Genomic DNA, 18622 nt, shown 5'->3' with positions numbered 1-18622 from the left:
GCTGTTCCCCTCTTGACAGACATTTAGGCTGTTTTCACTCTTGCCATGTTGCAGCAACCATATCATGAATCATACCCGTAGATCTTTGTCTCTTTCTCTACAGACAGCAAGACCAGTTTTGCCACCATTTTAATGGTGAAAAGTTTAGGCTGGGTAACAGGAACACACCCAGGCAGGTCATTTGAGATGACAGTTTTGGTTAGGGGGTGCCTGGTATGCCTCGATTATGCTCAGAATGGTGTCTTGAACATAGTGGGTACTCAATAAGCACCTGTGGAATGAATGAATGGATGAATAGGTCCACATCCACTGCAGACACGTGGACGAGGCCTGCCCTGCCCCCATCCATAACAGGCTTTCTCAACTCCAATACTACTGACTTTAGTGCTAGCCTGGATACTCTGTTGTGGAGGGCACTATCCTGAACACTGCAGCAGGCTTAGAGCATCCCTTGCCTCTACCCGCTAGGTGCCGTGAGCACAGCCCCAGCTGCAGCAACCAAAAATGCCAAATGTTCCCTGGGGAAAATTTGGTCCCAGTGATTTTTAAATATGGACTGTATTTGTGTAAGGGCAAAGGCCCTTTCTAAAAACAACTGACTCTGCAAAGGTTGATCCTATTCACCAATCCTCCCACATTAAAATGGCCTTTCTTCCTGGGTTCTCACAGTCCTTTCATAGAGATTGCTGAATACCTTTTTCTGGCTTCAGACTTTATTCCTAACATCTCCATGAGTTAGGTCAATCTTCGTAACATACAATCCTCATTCTACGTTCTCTCATCACTGAATACCCCTCCTTGGAAGTACTTATCAAATGTGAATTCTTACATTTATTTGAGAAAGTACTACATTAATCTGTTTCCCCTCACTCAATTCCCTAGAGGGACTCATAAGTAAGAATTTGGCATGTCACATGTCAGTTTTTGCTCACCATTTTTATGTCTGGTACCCAAAACAATGCCTGACAGACAGTAGATGCTCAATGGGTGTTGGGTGGAAAGATGGATGGATGGATGGATGGATGGACAAAAGCCAAGGGCTGACTGATTCACCCATTTTTGCCCTTGTGCCTTCTAAAACAATTTTGAAAAATAATGTTACTTATACTCACATTTAAAAATTGACGTTAAACGTTCACCACTAAGTTGGTAGATGGATTCAAGATAATAGCTTCCAGCATATTGTAAATATTGGAATTAAAAATTTAAACTGTGACAACATTCTTTAAATGTTTAAATGTTAATCTGTTATTTTTATTTCTAATATTCTCTACAACTTTCACGGTACTCTCCCTCAAATTCAAGGGATGGAAGAGACAAAGTTGTTCAATTAAAGACTGCCTTAATTAGTTATGAAGGGAAGTTGAATTAAATTTTTAAAGGAAGCTTCCAGTTTGAGAACCTGGACCTGGAAATTTTTACATTCAGGGTTATGGTTCCTTAGTAAGATTTTTGAAGAGTGAGGGGTATGCTTTCCAGTAAAGGTAGGACTATTATGAACACAGACATGTTCTCAGGCAAATCAGTTTTAGGAAAAGGTACCTAAAGAAACTGGGAACCTGGAAATTGGTTCTCTAAAAATAATCCCTGGTGTGCCCATTGGAAAGTCTTGAAGACCACCATCCTAGGGGTAATGCATGCTAGTGGCCAGCAGAGGGAAGTGTTGGACAAGCTATTGGGCTCCATCTCCCTGGCTCTCCCTCAAGGCAGCAGACAGAAAGGGCAATTCACCTTGCATGCAGTGGGGACCACAGCCTGGGCGGCCCCACCCAGTCCTCTCTGGTGTGTGTGTGTTTGCACAGTGAATTATTCATAGGAAACTGGCTCCACGGAGAATGGAGGCCAGAGACTCTCCATCCTGTACCTAGAATCAGGGCCTGGGACTGTAAACAGATGAAAACCTTCTTCTTCTTTCCCTTCAAGAACTGAGGTTGGGAAAAGAAACTGAGGATTGAAGTCATGGGTCTGAATCAAATGTGAGGTTTTTGTTATTCTTCTTATAAAATGAAAACAACAGTGAAATCTCAATAATTTATGGAGACAGGGAGCAAAGTGACGGAAAGTTCCTGCTATTCAGTCAGATGATGGGGGCTGGGATCTCTCTCCTTGGCAAGCTCACCTTCCCCAGCCTCTGCCTCTCTGGCTGTCAGATCGGAACAGGATTACCTTCCCCACAGAGCTGTTGCGAGGATAAATGAGACAAACGCGAGCAGAGAGCTCAGCATGAAAATGGCATTTAGCAAGGGCTCAAGAAATGACAGTGGTGATGGCGAAGATGATATGGAATTGGCATTTTGTCAGGCATGAGGGTTTTCAAAGCTTCCCATTCAGGTCTGAAGAGGAAGAATCAGAGGCAAAAACCCAAGCTTTTTAAATATTTTCAGTTTTACAAGCCTAGGAATTAGAAGCGGAAACAGCCAGAATCAGTGTGATTCAGTGTAAGAGCCTCACTCCTCCCCATTGCTCACAAGTGCCTTCCAGGGGTGGGGTCCCACCCAGTGCTGGTAAGAGGGTCTCTGTGTCTACAGCAGTGTGCCGATGACGGCCAGATGCGTGTTGACTATAGGACATGCCCACCAGCCTCAGATATAAAAGCAGTGACTTTGTTCATTAGATTGATATTCTGTGAAACCTCAAAGGGTGGGGATGAACTGGTTAAAATAAAGTTAGTAATTTGGACTAATAGCTCAGATATATTAAAAGTAAGGTTCAGAGCAAGCCCCCCTCCCCGCCTTCTGCCTTATACGTGGAAAGGTAACAGGGACATAGTTGAGAGAGAGGCATGGAGACAAGTTGGATGAGATAACTGCCCTTTCACCTGGCAGCTGTCCAGCCCCCAAATAGCTTTTGTGTTTGGTCCAAAAATAAGATCACATGAGAGGGGGAGAAATAAATACACAAGTGCTTGTCCTTGGGCTTTCTGTGGTTACACCAGCCGCACTGGTAGGGACCCCATGAGGGTGGCCTGACGACGCACTCCCCAGGCTCCCCAAGGCTGCGGAGCCCACCTGCATCAGGGCGGGTGTGGTGTGTGGTGTGCACACGGCCCTTCTCTGGGGGCTCCCTGAGCTCCATACACATCAGAGAGGGAGCAGGAGAGAGAGAACACGCAGCTCCAACAGCCTGGACTCCAGGGGAATAAGGGCATTGCCTCCTTTGGTGAAGGCCACGCCCTTCCTCCCACGGTGGCCTGCCTGCAGCGGTCCTGGTAGGACAGTGTGGATGCTGTAGGCGACGCAGCTGCCGTCACCCAGAAAGAAAGTGCCCCAGAACCAAAGTACAGAGGTGAGTGCATCCGTTCCTCCAAGGGGCTCCGATTGCTGTGGACTTTCCGCTTGGCTTCAGGCTTGTGCTCTGCTCTCCCCCCACCCGCCCCCTGCTTCTCCCTGATCTGAGTCGGTGGCAGGCTTGAGGCTGTGTGATGGATGCTAGACTAAAGCATTCCTGTACTCCCTTCTCTCATTCGGAGGCCAGCTTGCTTCCAGAAAGAACTGGGTGAGTCGAATGCTTAGCAGGGAAGCAGGAAAGGGTTTCTACAAAGTGAATTATCTTTACTGAGATCCAAGAAGACATTTCCCAGAAAATCATTAGACAAATCCCATTGCAGTAATGCTAATGCTTAGTTTTTTAAAAGCTCTGCATCGAATAGGAGATAAATAAAAGGATGCCAGCTGATTCCCTGTAACTGGGCAAAAGGGAGAAAACACAAATGGCATCTGTAGAGATTCCTTTCCCCCCTTCCCCATCTCTCCCTGATGACTTTAGAACCCTGCATAACATACTTAACAGATCCAAGAACTCTCTTCTTTGGTTGAGAACAAGAGGAATAAAATCAAGGGTTTGGGGAGAATTGCTCTGTAAGCAGAGTCAAGGGGCAAAGCAGAACGACATTTTGCAGAGTTTTGGGTTCTCCTTCTAACATCTCCGCCACCCGAGCACGTGACATGTACCTGTGCCTATTGAGGGTATGGACAGGTGTCTCCATCGCTTGCACACGCATACCGTTATCCCTCGGCTCAGGACCACAAATATCTATGCTCAGAGTAAAGCCAACAACATTGCTGGGAACAAGATAACTCCTTGAATGAGTCAAGATTCTTCTAGTGACAATGGACTGAAATCCAGTTTGAAGAGACTTAGACCAAAAAAGGGAAAAATGTTTTCCTCATGTAACTGAAAGAGCCAGCGTTTTGATATGGTGGGATCCAGGTGCCCAGATGATGTTATCCTGAATCTGTCTCTCTACATTTCTTGCTTTGCATCCCTGTGTCATTCTACTCCCAGGAAGACTCACTCATCCTGGTGGTAAGGTGGCTGCCAGCAGCTGGGGGCTGACATCCTACTGGCCCAGCCAACCTACAAGAATAGGTGTTTCCCTTTCCCAACAGTTCTAGCTAGAGTCTCAGGGTCACAGTTCACTGAACCAATGTGGGTACTGTGTCATCCCTGCCATGGGGGTGTAGTCATCCCCACCCAAAACCACACGGCCTGAAAGCAATGAAAGGCTGGGTCCCCGAAGACAATCAAGGGGGCTGCATGCAGGATGGCCAAGGTCATTGGTTGGCACTTCGTACGGCTTTTTTTGTGATCGTCTAGATTAAGAGCCAGAGCTCCTCCAACATAACCCCGCCTCTTTCCTCCCTCTTATAGTCCACAAAAATGTATGCGTGACAGAAAGTCTCATAGAAAGGATAATTATTAGTAGAACAGGTGACTAAAAGACCCCATGGTACGTCATCCCTAGAGACCTGAGAGTGGGAAAGACACCAGAAGGCTTGTCTCTGGCTCAGACTACCCACCATGCCCAGACCCACTGGGCCCCCAACCTGCCTGTGCTCCCACGGGTCTCCCCTTCCCTTCACCCACCCTTGCCCACTTCTTCCTCCCTCTTCTCTGCTAATGTGAACCCATCTTGCCTTTCAAGGGCCAGACTCCGTGCTGCCTCCCCTCCGAGGCCGCATCTGGCCCACCCAGCCTTTTCTGTTCTCTCCCTCTCCACACTGGGACAGCGCTGCCCCTCGGCATTGCAGTCCACTGTTTACCTGTTCTTTAAGAACTGCATGTACCTTAGTTTCTCTCCCAGCTTGGATTTTACATTCCTGGGGAAAATTAAGTTTCATCCCCAGCCCTCCCTGTGGTGTCTAACACACATTAGGTGCTTCCAACCAATAAAAATAGATAAAAACAGCCTCCCTAAATAGCTCAGAGAGGATGGCTAGATTACTTGAGATCCTTAATTCTGATTGTATAAGTAATATAATAACTATGACAAACACCGATGGAGCTCTGAATGTATACTGGAGCCCCTGACAGGCATCATCTCAGGTAATCCTCACAGTGACCCCACGAGGTAAATACCACTATTATCCCCATTTAACAGATGGGGAAACGGAGTCTCAGAGAACTCAGTCACTTGTCCTAGATCAGAGAGCTAGTAAGTGGCAGCGTGGGAGTTAGAACCCAGGCAAGCCTACCATCTCCTTTCCTATTAGATTCCTCAGTTACATGTTTATCAGTGGTACTTCCTGCTCCCTGATTTGAAAGAGCGAGGGGCACAGGTGATTGGTCAGAGAGCAGGAGAAAGTTCAGATATTTTAGGCCCCTCTTCTGCCTCCGGGGCTCCCAGTGCCTCTACAGGGGGTTCGCCCAGCGATGAGGGGTCACACTCCTACCCCAGAGCCAACAAGAAGGTCAGGGGCAGAGGAATTTCACAAAAGGAGGTACCTCTGGGGCTCTGCAGAGAGCGAGGTGCTTTTTGATGAGATGAGCTCTTCGATTAGAATGGTCTTTGGGGAAACGTTAGCTGGAGGGTGGGCTTTAGAATCTGTCTGCCGGTCCGGCTGCCCATCACCAGGCATGGCCTTGTCCTTTCTCCCGCCCCCTGAACAGGGTGACCAGGCCAGAGGCCTCACTCAAAGGGCAGCTTGCAGGATTTGGAAAGCAACCAAATTCAGCAAATGCAGATCTCCAAGGAAACCCAAATCCTAAGTAAACGGTATTTTTTGTTTTATAACGTCTGTGCCTCTGCATCCAGCTACCGGCCTCTTGGTTGACACCATCACCTGTGGTGCTGGGAGCCCTTGGTCTGAGGGTATCTTGTTTCTCTGATGCACGTGAACCTGCTCTTGTGAGTTAGCACCTTCTCGAGAGCAGATCCTGTTGGGTGTATGCCATGAATCCTCACAGTCTCCCTGAGAGGCTCAGAGAGCTGGCATCCCCACGAGGGAGGCACAGTGAGATGAAAGCACATTCCCAAATACACAGAAGCAGGGAGGGGGCCGGGACTCCGGGAAGCGGGCCTCTGAGGTCCAAGCCTGCTTGCTTCCCCAGGCGGTCATGATAGAACAAAGCTAAAACCCAAAGAATTAAATAGGCTAAGTAATAGGCTTTGGGTAAATATTTAAGAGAAAAACCGCCACTAGATCCAAGAGAAATAAAAACAAATATTCACACAAAAACTTGTATACAACACGAATGTTCCAGCACCGTTACTCATGATATCTAAACAGAGGAAATGAGCCAAATGTCCATTAACTGATGAACAAAAAAAGATGGCGCACCCATACAGTGAAATATTATTCAGCAATAAAAAGGGATGACGCGCTGATACATACGGATCGAACTACCATGTGGATGGACCTTAAAGACACTATGCTTTATAAGGAAAAGAAACCCACGCTGTATGATCCCATGTATATGAAATGGCCAGAACAGGCGAATCTACAGAGACAGAAAGTAGACCGGTGGTTGCGTAGGCCTGGCGGGAGGGCAGGGATGAGGAATGATTACTAACGGGTATGGGGTTTCTTCCGGGGATGACAAAAAAAAGTTCTAAATTAGACAGTGGTGATGGTTGCACAACTTTGTGAACATACTAAAACCACTTAATTGTATACTGGAAACGGGCAAACTCCATGGTATGTGAATTACATCTCAATAAAATTGCTCAGAAAACCCCCAAACCATGGCTAATGAACCCAGTGACAGGGCTTTGCTGAAGGATGTGGTCTTACCCCGTCTGCTCTGATAAGCTTATGTCTCATCCCACCACGCTTGGCCACAGGCCACCCAAACAATTCAAGTGGAAAGAATATAGACGGAAAAGATGGGCTCCATAGATTTCTCCCCAGAGTCTAAACTGGAGGATCTTTTTTCTTCTTTCTTGTCCAGATCATTTTAAATTTTATGGAATCAATCTCACTATTCAGTTTTTGTTTCTGGGTTTCAAATCATGCTTCAAAATCTCACTGTTCAGTTTTGTTTCTGGGTTTCAAAATCATGCTACCATCCTAAGATGGTAAATCTCATTACCTAATGCTTTCCTCTAATGCTCTTCTCTAATGTTGTCCTCTAAGGTTTGTCTTATTACATTTAAACCTCTTATTTAATTGGGAATTTAAAAACAAACTGGGGATCCAGGTTGTTCTTGTTTGTTTTGCCAAATAGATAGCCAATGATTAGATCAGGAGTTTTAAAATTTGAGATTAAAATGGACTTGGGGCATCTTGTAACTTCCTGAAACTCAGTATGAAAACGTGTGTGTGTGTGTGTGTGTGTGTGTGTGTGTGTGTGTGTGTGTGTGTGTGTGTGTGTGTGTGTGTGTGTGTGTGTGTGTTGTATACATTCCAACGCACCAAGGCAAGTCAACAGGACAGCTGTTAAACAATTACAGGGGAGGCCTGAGTGATTCCCCATAGGGAAAGTTCTCTGTCACATATGAAGGGAGAATCCCACCCACTTTGGCTTTGACGTGTTACTGAGGCAGAGAACGAGGGGTGCCTCTCACTGGCTCCCCTGGGCCTATAACACTTTAGGTTTCTGATCATTGGCTGACAAACCAATGGAGCTGATACATCATTTTAGGTGACAGAACTTGGGGTCCTCCTGTCACAAAGAATTGGAGGAGGTTTCCTGTCCAATAAATATAAATAAATGATACAGTGAAAATAAAACTGCCATTCCAAAGAAAATAACAGATCCTTCCGTGCAGACTCGTGTGTTCACATAATAAACGTATAAGCAACTCACTGTGTGCCAGGCACTGTCTAGACTGGTGGTTCTCAAAGTCTGGTCCGTGGACCAGCAGCATCCGTATCTCCTGGGAACTTGTTAGACATGCAAATTCCCAGGCCCGCTCCAGACCTACTGAATGAGAAACTCTGGAGCTGGGGTACAGTCATCTGCGATTCTGATGCACATTCAAGTTTGAGAACCATTGGTCCAAGTACTGGGAATATAAGGGTGAAAAGACAGATAAAATCCCTGCTCTCCTCACGGACTTTACATTCCAGTGTGTGTGCTAGGAGAAGACAGACAACATATAAGTAAACAAATAACTGAACATGATAATTCTCAGCTAGTAAAAAGATCTATGAAGAAAAAGAAAGATCTATGAGGGGCTGATTTAGAACAGGTGGTCAGGGAGGAGGGTCTGAAATGAGACCAGAATGGTAAGGAAGGGCCAGCCATGTAAAGAATCAAGGGGCAGAAAAGAAATGCATGCACTTCAGGCAGGGGGAACAGTAAGTACAAAGGCCCTGAGGCAGGACCACACTTGGCCTGTATGAGGAACAGTGAGGCTGGAGCACAGTGAAAAGGAGGAATGCATCGGGGATGGATTTGGAGGGGCAGGTGGTAACAGCAAGCTCAGTTTTTGTTCTTAGTGCCAAAGAAAGGCACTGGGCAGTTTTGACCAAATAGAAACATGATCCAATTTACCTTTTAGCAGGATCCCTCTGGAATGAACTGTAGGGGGTAAGGGTAGAAAGAAGCAGGGAAGTCGGCGAGGAGGTATCGCGATAATGCAGGCAAGGAATATTGGCACTTAGACCAATGTGCAAAGATCTATTATTAAGTGAAAAACAAACAATGCAGGACCGTGCCTAGTAAATCGCTTTTAAGCATACACACATTCAAGTGTGTGAAGACATTTCTGTCCCTCAAAGGATCCAGAAAAAAAAGTAAATAGTGGTTATCTTGGGAAGAAGGGGGGTTAGTGAGGGTCATTTTATACCTCTGTGTACATTGTGCATTTTTAACATGTGCGCAAGGCATTACTTTTATTTAAAGATAAAATATTTTAAAATAAACATTGAAAAGCTGAGATCTAGGAAAACATACAATAGGCTATGGGTGACCAATATCAGAAAGAGGAAGCCTACTTCTCATGGGTGTGACCCTCTCTAATTAGGCGTCCTCCCCTGAAGCCGCTGAGAGCCAGGCTGACAAACTGGGACAAGTTCCTGTCCTTGGGTTAGAGTGGGATCAGAGCGAGGCACCTTCTCACTGGAGGACCTCTGGACCCCATTTCTGTCCTGTAGCTCTGGTAATGTTTGTGTCTGTCAGGTCTCCTTGGGCAACCAATACAATTTCCTGTGAATGTCTGCTGTATTTCCCTGTGCCCTATTTGTCAAATTGCTCCCCTCCGTCATCTTGGCAGCCGGTTCGCCAGGAGGCCAGCGTGCCCTTCATTTAATTGCATGATTGGGCATAAACAGAAGGAAATACTTTACTGCAGGGAGAAAGCGGCAGGCAGTATCTGATTTCTCCTGTCAGTTGATTAGGATTTGTTGAGTCCGAACAAGGTCAAATGAGATTAGAAAGAAAATGCAGTGTGTCTGGTATGCATTTCACATAACTGTACCGTTTATGTAAACAGGATGCACGAAGGGGAAATTTTAAAGCAAATACTGAATGTCAGCCTCAAGGTTCAAGAACAAGAAACCAGGGCTTATGTGTTATGCCGGGAGAGAAAGAAAATTTATTTTCTGGGACATCTGGAGTCCTACTGAATCTATCACGCTCTGATTCCTTTTTCATGTTGGTGCAGTTAAAAAGTGACAGTTTTACATCTGATTTTCAGAGGCACTGAGCACAGAATAAGAAAAAACCAAAGAAACGCCCCATTCTACCTTTCTCGTCCTTCTAAAGCTCTTATAAGTGGTTTAGAACCACTTTCTGTAATAGCTGCCGCTGAAGTGCTTGATAGTGAGTCAATCTCTTAGGACACGGAAGGAAAAATCTCACCTCCAGCACCGGCCAGAACACTCTAGACGTGGCTGACTCCGGCCAAGGCCACACCTCTGTGGATAAACCTACCCGGCTTCTACTAGGATTTTTGTTGGTCCTCGAAATCTGTCATTTTCTTCCTTTCTCAGATCCACCCTCTGCGGGGCTAGTAAGCATATAAAGTTTTAATCACTTAAACATCTTAAATAGTTTTAATGGCTTTAAAAGTGGTCTAAACGCTTTGAGGGAAGATATGGTTTCTGTTACACACTCTCTATAGGATCTAGCATCTTGTGAACGCTTAATAAGTGGCTTGGACAGCTATTATTTCCATGGACTATTTCCTAGCCCAGAGCTGGAAGGCTATTGTGAGGCCAGACTTTTAAACTAGGAAACGTCCTGTCCCTTCCCATGTTAAATAACAGAGGGGCCAGGAAGTATTAACATTATCATGTCTCATGACTCCAAGCATCTGAACATATATTATTTAAATGATAAATCTAGATATGGTATGTATACATACACACACACACACACACACACACACACACACACACACACAATGGAGTACTACTCAGCCATAAAAAAGAATGAAATAATGCCATTTGCAGCAACATGGATGGACCTAGAGATTATCATACTAAGTGAAATAAGTCAGAAAGAGAAAGACAAATACATGATATCACTTATATGTGGAATCTAAAATATGACACAAATGAACCTATCTATGAAACAGAAACAAACTCACAGACATAGAGAACAGATTTGTGGTTGCTATGGGGGAGGGGAGGTGGAAGAGGGATGGAGTGTGAGCTTGGGATTAGCAGATGCAAACTATTACATAGAGAATGGGTAAACAACAAGGTCCTACTGTATAGCACAGGGAACTATATTCAATATCCTGTAATAAACCATAATGGAAAGGAATATGAAAAAGAATATATATGTATAACTGAATCACCTTGCTGTACAGCAGAAATCAACACAACGTTGTAAATCACCTATATTTCGATAAAATAAATTTTTTAAAAATGATAAATCTAGACACTTCCATTTCAACATGGAAGTTGAAATAAATATGGAACTTGAGGGAAGTTAAACCAACACATTAAAAAATTCAATATTGAGGAGAATTATATTACAGTAAGCACTTTAAGGAACTGAGGAATCAGTTCCCAGTATTTGGACAGGAACATTGCCGAACAACACCTGATATGTAATAAAGAAACTGGTTTATATCAGTAGCTAGTGGTTGTATTTGCCTGAAAGCTGTGTGGTTTTTTGGCTTTTTTTTTTTTTTAACAGCATTTCACAACTAGATGTAATGGAGAAGTAACACTAAAATAATGACTTACACTTGCATTACCGGTGTTCAAGGTGCTGTCACATGCTTGGGCACATTTGATTGTCACCATAATCGTGTTGGCTTGCGGGAAAGACGTGGTTCGGAAAGCCTCATGAATCTCTTTCAGGAAGGAGGGAGTCAGGGCCCTGAGATGCTGAGCAGCCCAGAAATGGTCAACAGCCCTGTGTGGGCAGGTTCAAGAGTGCTAGCCTGAGGTGGGAGACCAGCTTTCAGAGCCGGTGAGGACTTAGAAACTACGGGGGCAACCTGGGTGAGACGCTGAGCTGTATCTCTGTCCTCGGTGTTTTCAGGGTGTTTCCTAACTTTACAATCTATCATTCCATGGGGTTAAAAACAGTTCACCTGCCCCCTGCATGCAGCAGAGCAATTCTCCAATATTGAGAAGATGACTGTCTGAAATATTTTCATCTGTGATCCAGAGGTCCTTTGGAATCGTGCAGATGCTCGAGAAAATGACTATTTTTTAAAAAGCAAATTATTAGGACCTTTGAATATGTGGTAGTGGCAATTCATGGAGGTTCCTGTTAATAAAGTTTGCAGAAATCAACTCTTTCTGCACCTCTCAAGTCCCTTTTAGGAGATCTGTGGCTCATCCGTTATCAGAGCTGTGTGATGTCTGTGCCTCTAGTTCTGTCACAGGAGGTGAGCTTCTCTGAGCCTGTCCCTTCAGAGGCACATGAAGTCTCCCTGGCTGCTCCCTGATGAGTCTGGAGAACAGTTTTCCACCCCCACCTTCCCAGAGAAGGGAGAGACCAGTGAGCATATTTCTAATTCCAACAGGCCAATCTGTACCTCCTATCTGAATCACCAGGTGGGCAGGCTTGCACACACACTCTGTGACACCTCCCAGGCTCAGACGCCTGCATAAGCAGGTAGGACTCTTCATCAACTATAAGAAACTATTAATCATGTTTCCATTTGGTCTCTTCAAAGACACCTCCCAAGCTGTATCCTTTCAGTCCAGTTTCATTCCTCACCTTGCAGCCAAAGAGTTATTTGTACAGGCAGCTTCCTCTCTTCGTTACCCCATCCTGGCCAGGGGCACAAAGATGCCACCCATGGTCCACTGAAGAAATCCCCACCGGATGGTTCGCCTAGTTCAGCATGGACAGGCTGGACCACTGGTGAGGAAGGGCAGAAATATTCTCTCTGCAGCCCCTCCCCAGCCCTAAACTGCATGCCCACTGCCTCGAGCAGCTTTGCAACATGGGAACAGCACAGACAGACACACACACACTGCCACACACAGACATCTACACCCTGTGCGGGGATGCCAGATGCCAGGAGCAAAAAGGATTCCCTTTCATCCAGCAGCCTTCTGATTGCAGAGGAGTGTCTCTGAGCCGTGACCCGCTGTTTCCCTGCCAACTGAGGCCTCAAAACAAACAGGAATCTGCTCAGACAGGCTAGTAGTCCATTCGGCTCAGCCATTTGCCCCAGGACAAACCACGCTAGAATAACACCCAGGAGAGCTGCCACGGCCGTCTGCTGTCTCTGCCTCCCTTCCCTGCTGGCCACCAGCTCTGTGCCCCTGGGCCTGCCACTGGCTGCCCAGGGTTGGGGGCCCTTAGAGCTCCGTGTGCATCCCTGTGGGCGGGGTCGCTAAGGCAGGTCCCCTCTGCAGATCAACGAGGCCAGACAGAGACCCAGAGGCTGCATTATCAGTCCCCCGCCTGCCTCCCTGCTTCCCGCACAGCCCTGCGGGACTGGGAGCCAGCTCTGTGGCACGGTGTCTGCAGGCGGACCAGCAACCTGATGTACATGCCACGGTCCGTCCCCTCTCCCCACACAGAGCTGCGGCCACCGGGAGGTTCAGAGAGTCGGCTTGGGGCTGCTGGAGAAGCAGCTGCAGCGCGGGGACAGTGACACCACAGAGCGGACGAGACCAAGTGGATCCCCTTTCCCTTCGACCGGAGAGAGGAGCAGCCCTCAGCCTGCAAGCTGTTCAGGTAAGAATCAGGGTTTCTGTTCTGAGCAGGTTATAGTATATCCAGAGCTGAGGTGGAGAGTTGTGTGTGCGTGCGTGCGTGCGCACGTGCGCGTGTGTGTGTGTGTGTCCCAGTGCAAGTATGAGGCTGCTTGGAATAAAAAGCAGGGCTGGCTAATCGCACAGACATGTAAAAATAGCACCTGGAGTGCAGAGACTGTGAGAATAATCACGCCCCCGCTGCCCCCTTTATCTTCATCCCCGCACTGCCGGGCCACGAGGACTGGAGGGGGCGGAAGGTTCTCATTCACTAAAGCCTCTGTGGTTCAGCAGGACACGGTGGCCTTCGTGAGCCTGCCTGGCATCACCCTGCTTGCCACACTTACCCTCTTAGGTAGCCTGGAAATTCAGGCACCTAGAAATCCTGTCCACTGGGTGGGCACCTCAGATTTGTTCAACCTTTTGATATAAAAGTTGGGCTGAAACATAGGATTATCTGAGTGTGTTTGAGAGGGTGGGATTCTGATGGCCCTGCTGGTCACCTGGATTACTTCTTACTGTCCTGATCTCCTTTGAAAATCACATCCTCATTTCAGGGCCCCTCCAGATAGGCACTGGCAGAGAGGGAAGGGGAATGGCTAGCCACCGGGCACATTCTCTGGCACTGACGCTATCCACACCTACGTCACTATTATATGCCTAAAGTTATGCAAGGCTTCTAGACGGAGCGCTCGAAAACTTCAGACCTCCAGGTGCTGGGGTGGGAATTTCAGGCGTTTAATCACGGACCCATTTTTCAGAGACCCAAGAGGGCACCCACTTATCTCGCCTCTCAGGCGCAAGAGCTCGCTCTGCGCCTCAGCAGACACAAATGCTCTGTGCTCTCTCCAGCTGTTTAAATCCACCCCCACTTTCCTGCTTTGGTAACTGGCACTTTCCCTTTCCTTTGCTATAGGGATGCAATTGTTTACGATTTAGCTCCGTGAACACCAGTGGGCGGATGCAATCATCCGGGCAGAGGGTGAACTGGGCTCTGAGTGAGGGCGAGCCAGCCCAACAGTGGCAAAGGGTTGGAGAGAAATCAGCTTTGCCAAGTGGTGTCTAGCAAAGGGCTGGCCAGCTGCCTTCCAGGCTGTCTGGGTGAATGAATGTGGATTTTGGTGGAGACCGTGATTCACAGTCGCAAACTCCCTTTGTTTTCTTTGTGTTGTCGTCGAGGGCTTCCGAGGAAATTCCCCTTTTGAGATCACGTACCTGACTGTCTTCTGTTGATTCTACCTTTTTAGCATGAGGAAATGGATTTGTAAATGCAGTACTTCATCAAAAACAAAGTTAATACACGAAAAACTAAGGGACAAGACGTTGAGTTACTTGTAAACTTCCTCCCAAATCTGGTGTGCACATACACATATAGGGCTTGCCAGGTTCCAAAAAGGATTTAAGGAAGCAGTATCCAGTTAATTAAAATGGTTTGATTTCACAGGCAGGTAGCACCAACTCTGAGGATGATATTTCCACGGTGACAGTGGACAGACATCCATGCGTTCTATCTACACCTAGCAAAGGGATGTCTGATGCCAGGATAGAGATGTGCTCGCTCACTCTGCTGACGTGCGTTATGTGGACCCTGAATAAACTATTACAGGTCATGGAGCTGCTGGCCCCCCTGTGCCAGCTTCCAGCAGTCAGAGACCATACAGAGGGGAAGACACACCCCTTCCACCTCATCCAATAGGCATTACTTGGCTAATGCAATACTCCTTGATTTAAGCTACTGGAAAAATAATCTGCAATCAGTCGTGCTACAGACATACCCTGTTTTAGGTCAATCTAACAACTATCCAGGACACAGAAATTGTACGTGAATGACTGTTTTTCCTTAAGAAAGGATTCACTCGTCAAGTTCATCAAGTACTGTTAAGGTGTCCCACCTAAAGATGGGACTGGATCCAGCCCATTCAGCCATAGAGAAAGGTGAGGACTTACCTGGGGGGGCAGGTAGCAGAGAATGAACCTGGGCTGACAGGATGTCCAACTCAGCTGGGAGGTAAAGGAGTCCAAGGTAGAGGAACAAGGACAAGCATCTGGGCCAGTGGCCTATAGCGAGAGAAGAGGGAGGGAGGGAATAGTAATTATTATTATTACTATAATATATATTTTTTGGTTGCCCTGGGTCTTAGTTGCAGCTCCCAGGCTCCTTAGTTGTGGCATGCAAACTCTTAGCTGTGGCATGCATGTGGGCTCTAGTTCCCTGACCAGGGATCGAACCCAGGCCCCCTGCATTGGGAGCGCAAAGTCTTTTTTTTTTTTTTGTCTGCCTTGGGTCTTTGTTGCTGCGCACGGGCTTTCTCTAGTTGTGGTGAGCAGAGGCTACTCTTCGTTGCGGCACGCGGGCTTCTCATTGTTGGTATGGCTTCTCTTTTTGTGGAGCACGGGCTCTAGGCGCACTGGCTTCAGTAGTTGTGGCTCGTGGGTTCTAGAGTGCAGGCTCAGTACTTGTGGTGCACGGGCTTAGTTGCTCCGCAGCATGCGGGATCTTCCTGGACGAGGGCTCGAACTGGGTCCCCCGCGTCGGCGGGTGGATTAACCACTGCGCCAGCAGGGAAGCCCAACAGTAATTATTTTGATTCCTAAATGTTACTACTTAAGAGAGGCAGCAGAATAGTGGTTAAGTACATAGATTCTGCAGCCAGGAAGAAGCTGGGGTTCAGTTCAGACTCTGACACTTACTAGTCCTGTGACCTTGTGCCTCAGTCTCCTCATCTGTAAAATGGGGTAATAAAGTACCAGCCTCATTACTGAAAGGATCAAATGAGTAATAGTCTTAGCTCAGTGCCTGGTTTATAATGAGTAAAACCTAAGTATTTCTTGTTGTTACTGTTATTACTATTATTATTGTCATTGAAAGGTCAGTTCTGAAAAGGCTGCTCACAAGTCCATTTGTTCCAAGGTCCAAAGTGACTCTCTGAGTGACCACCAGTGCCACCTTCTGGGCAGCTGGAGGTGCTTTTCCTTGGTGTGGAGTTTTGCTTGCATTTCCCAGCTTTCAGAATCGAGGAGCTTCTGTGCTGGTGGCCAGCGTTTCTTGAGCCCTTATATGAGCCAGGCACCGTGCCTGACTTTACGTGTGTGACCTCGCCGGATTCTCGTAACAACCCTGTGAAGTAGGGCTGTCACGGCTGCAGGAATTGAGCTCGGTGGGCTGGGCCATTTGCCTACAGTCACACAGTTACCAAACTGCAGAGCCAGGCTTACACCCAGGCTGTGCTGCTAACCAGTATGCCGTCTATGATTTGGGGGACCACTGGAGGTGTCCTGACAGGCAGGTGGAGTTTGGTGACAGATGGACTTCAGCAACAGATGAGATCTGAAGGCCCCAGAAAGTAGACCAGAATTTGGAAGCTTTGCCAAGAAGACAGCAGAACCCTACATTGGCCTGGGGACAGAACCTCAGCCTTGAGGACCCATGACCTTTGGGGCTCGGTGTTTGGGAACAAGACATGAACGCAGGCCCTGGGGGACAAGGTGGGCCTCAGGCCTTCCTGCCGCAGGCAGTGGACGGTGCCCAAGAAGAGAGGAAATGGTACAGAGACGGACACAGCAAGGGTGCTGGGCCAGATATCCTGACACCCCTCTAGCCTAAGGTCAGAGGTCATCTTGAGCTAAGGCCGAGGTCAAGACTAGGTGACTCCAGCCGTGGAGAGAGGAGGAATGGGCAATCCAGAACGTAGTATCTGGGCTCAGTGAAGTTTATAGTGATGTAAAAGGCTTGATTTGCCAATGCAATTTCTCTAAATTGAACATTTAAAACATGACACACAGAGATTTGTTTTACGCATAATTGCTCAAGCCCACCTCTCTGACTTCAGCCGAGGAACGCTGGCCATAGGAACAGGTGTGAGAGTGTGCCTACCTCACACCAGGGCTGTGTAGATCTGGGGGTTACTGATGGACAAGACTCATCTCTGCCGCTCCAGAACCTGTGGTCTGGCCCAGGTGTTTTCAGACTTTAATGTGCATGAGAATCACACGGGAGCTTCTTTAAAACACCAGGTTCATAGAGAACAGACGTGTGGTTGCCCAGGGGAAGAGGAGGGAGGGACAGAGTGGGAGTTTGGGGTTAGCAGGTGCAAACTATTACATATAAAATGGATAAACAACAAGGTCCTACTATATAGCACAGGAAACTATATTCAATACCCTGTGATAAACTATAATGGAAAAGAATATTTTTAAATGTATGTCTATGTATAGCTGAATCACTTTGTTGTACAGCAGAAATTAACACATTATAAATCAACTATACTTCAAAAAATAAGTTAATTAAAAAGATGTTTTAAACTTCAGGTTCCTGGGACCTACCCACACAAGTCCTGAAGTAGCCGGGTTCATGAGGGGCCCAGGATTCTGCATCTCCTGGCTGGGGCCCAGCTGGTTCTGATACCTTTGGTCCACAGGTTACAGCTGAAGAAGCCTCGGGCTGACCGTTGCTCCAGTTCCCTTGTCTTCATTGCTGTTCATGAGAACAGAGTCACGGGGCCTGAATCAGTGGCAATTAGCCTCTTCTCTGTCACAGCTTCTTCCTGGACCACCATTTAACTTAGGCTAGACCTCCACAGCTGGTAATAACAGCGACAGCCCGCCTACTGCGTACTGAGTTACCATGTGCTGGGCACAGTACTAAGCCCTTCACAACCATCCGGTAAGTTAGGTGCCATTATTATCACATTTGACAAGGGAGGGGAAAGGCCCCACTGCCAGTATGTGGCAGATCTGAGATATGAACCCAGGCCCCGCAGATCCCCAGAGCACAGCCACGGAACCCCTGGGCGAGGCTATGAACATAGTTTTAGCTTCTCTGTCAGTTCAACCCTCCTTTCTCACTCTTGGGTGTCTTTCTCCCCTTCACATTCCTATCTTGTCCTCCCCCATCCCGCGACTCCCATATAATTTCTTCAGAAGATGATGTGTCCCTGTGGTTCCCTATTTTTATCTCATTCAATAAGTCAAAAAGGGTGTGGTCAATGGGTGGGTAGAAGGTAGCTGTTATGGGTTAAATTGTGTTTCCCCCTCAAATTCATATGTGGAACTCCTAACCTCCAGTATTTCAGAATGTGAGCTTATTTGGAGATAGTGTCCTGACAGAGGTCATCCAGCTTTGTTTTGTTTTGTTTATAAATTTATTTATTTATTTGTTTATTTTTGGCTGCGTTGGGTCTTCATTGCTGCCTGCGGGCTGTCTCTAGTTGCGGCGAGTAGGGGTTACTCTTCGTTGCCATGCGCGGGCTTCTCATTGCGGTGGCCTCTCTTGCTGCAGAGCA

At 47.0% G+C, this 18622-nt stretch overlaps 1 protein-coding gene across 5 annotated transcripts in view; it reads left to right on the top strand.

Annotated features, from left to right (window-relative positions):
- FGF1 (fibroblast growth factor 1) overlaps positions 1 to 18622 on the top strand; it is a 109680-nt gene that overhangs the window by 5105 nt on the left and 85953 nt on the right. Inside the window, exons 1-2 of one of the 5 annotated variants that reach the window (XM_019924622.3) lie at positions 2892 to 3285; positions 13167 to 13323. The gene's annotated coding sequence lies outside the window, so the exon portion shown is untranslated. Of the gene's footprint in view, positions 1 to 2891; positions 3286 to 13166; positions 13324 to 18622 lie in introns of those variants that run through there. The other 4 variants (XM_073802644.1, XM_019924621.3, XM_019924619.3 and 1 more) reach the window with 4 other exon arrangements.

Source organism: Tursiops truncatus, chromosome 3 (genome assembly GCF_011762595.2).
Source record: "Tursiops truncatus isolate mTurTru1 chromosome 3, mTurTru1.mat.Y, whole genome shotgun sequence".
Lineage (NCBI taxonomy): Eukaryota > Metazoa > Chordata > Mammalia > Artiodactyla > Delphinidae > Tursiops > Tursiops truncatus.
The sequence above is the reverse complement of the archived record's forward strand: the minus strand, read 5'-3'. Positions and strand labels throughout refer to the sequence as shown.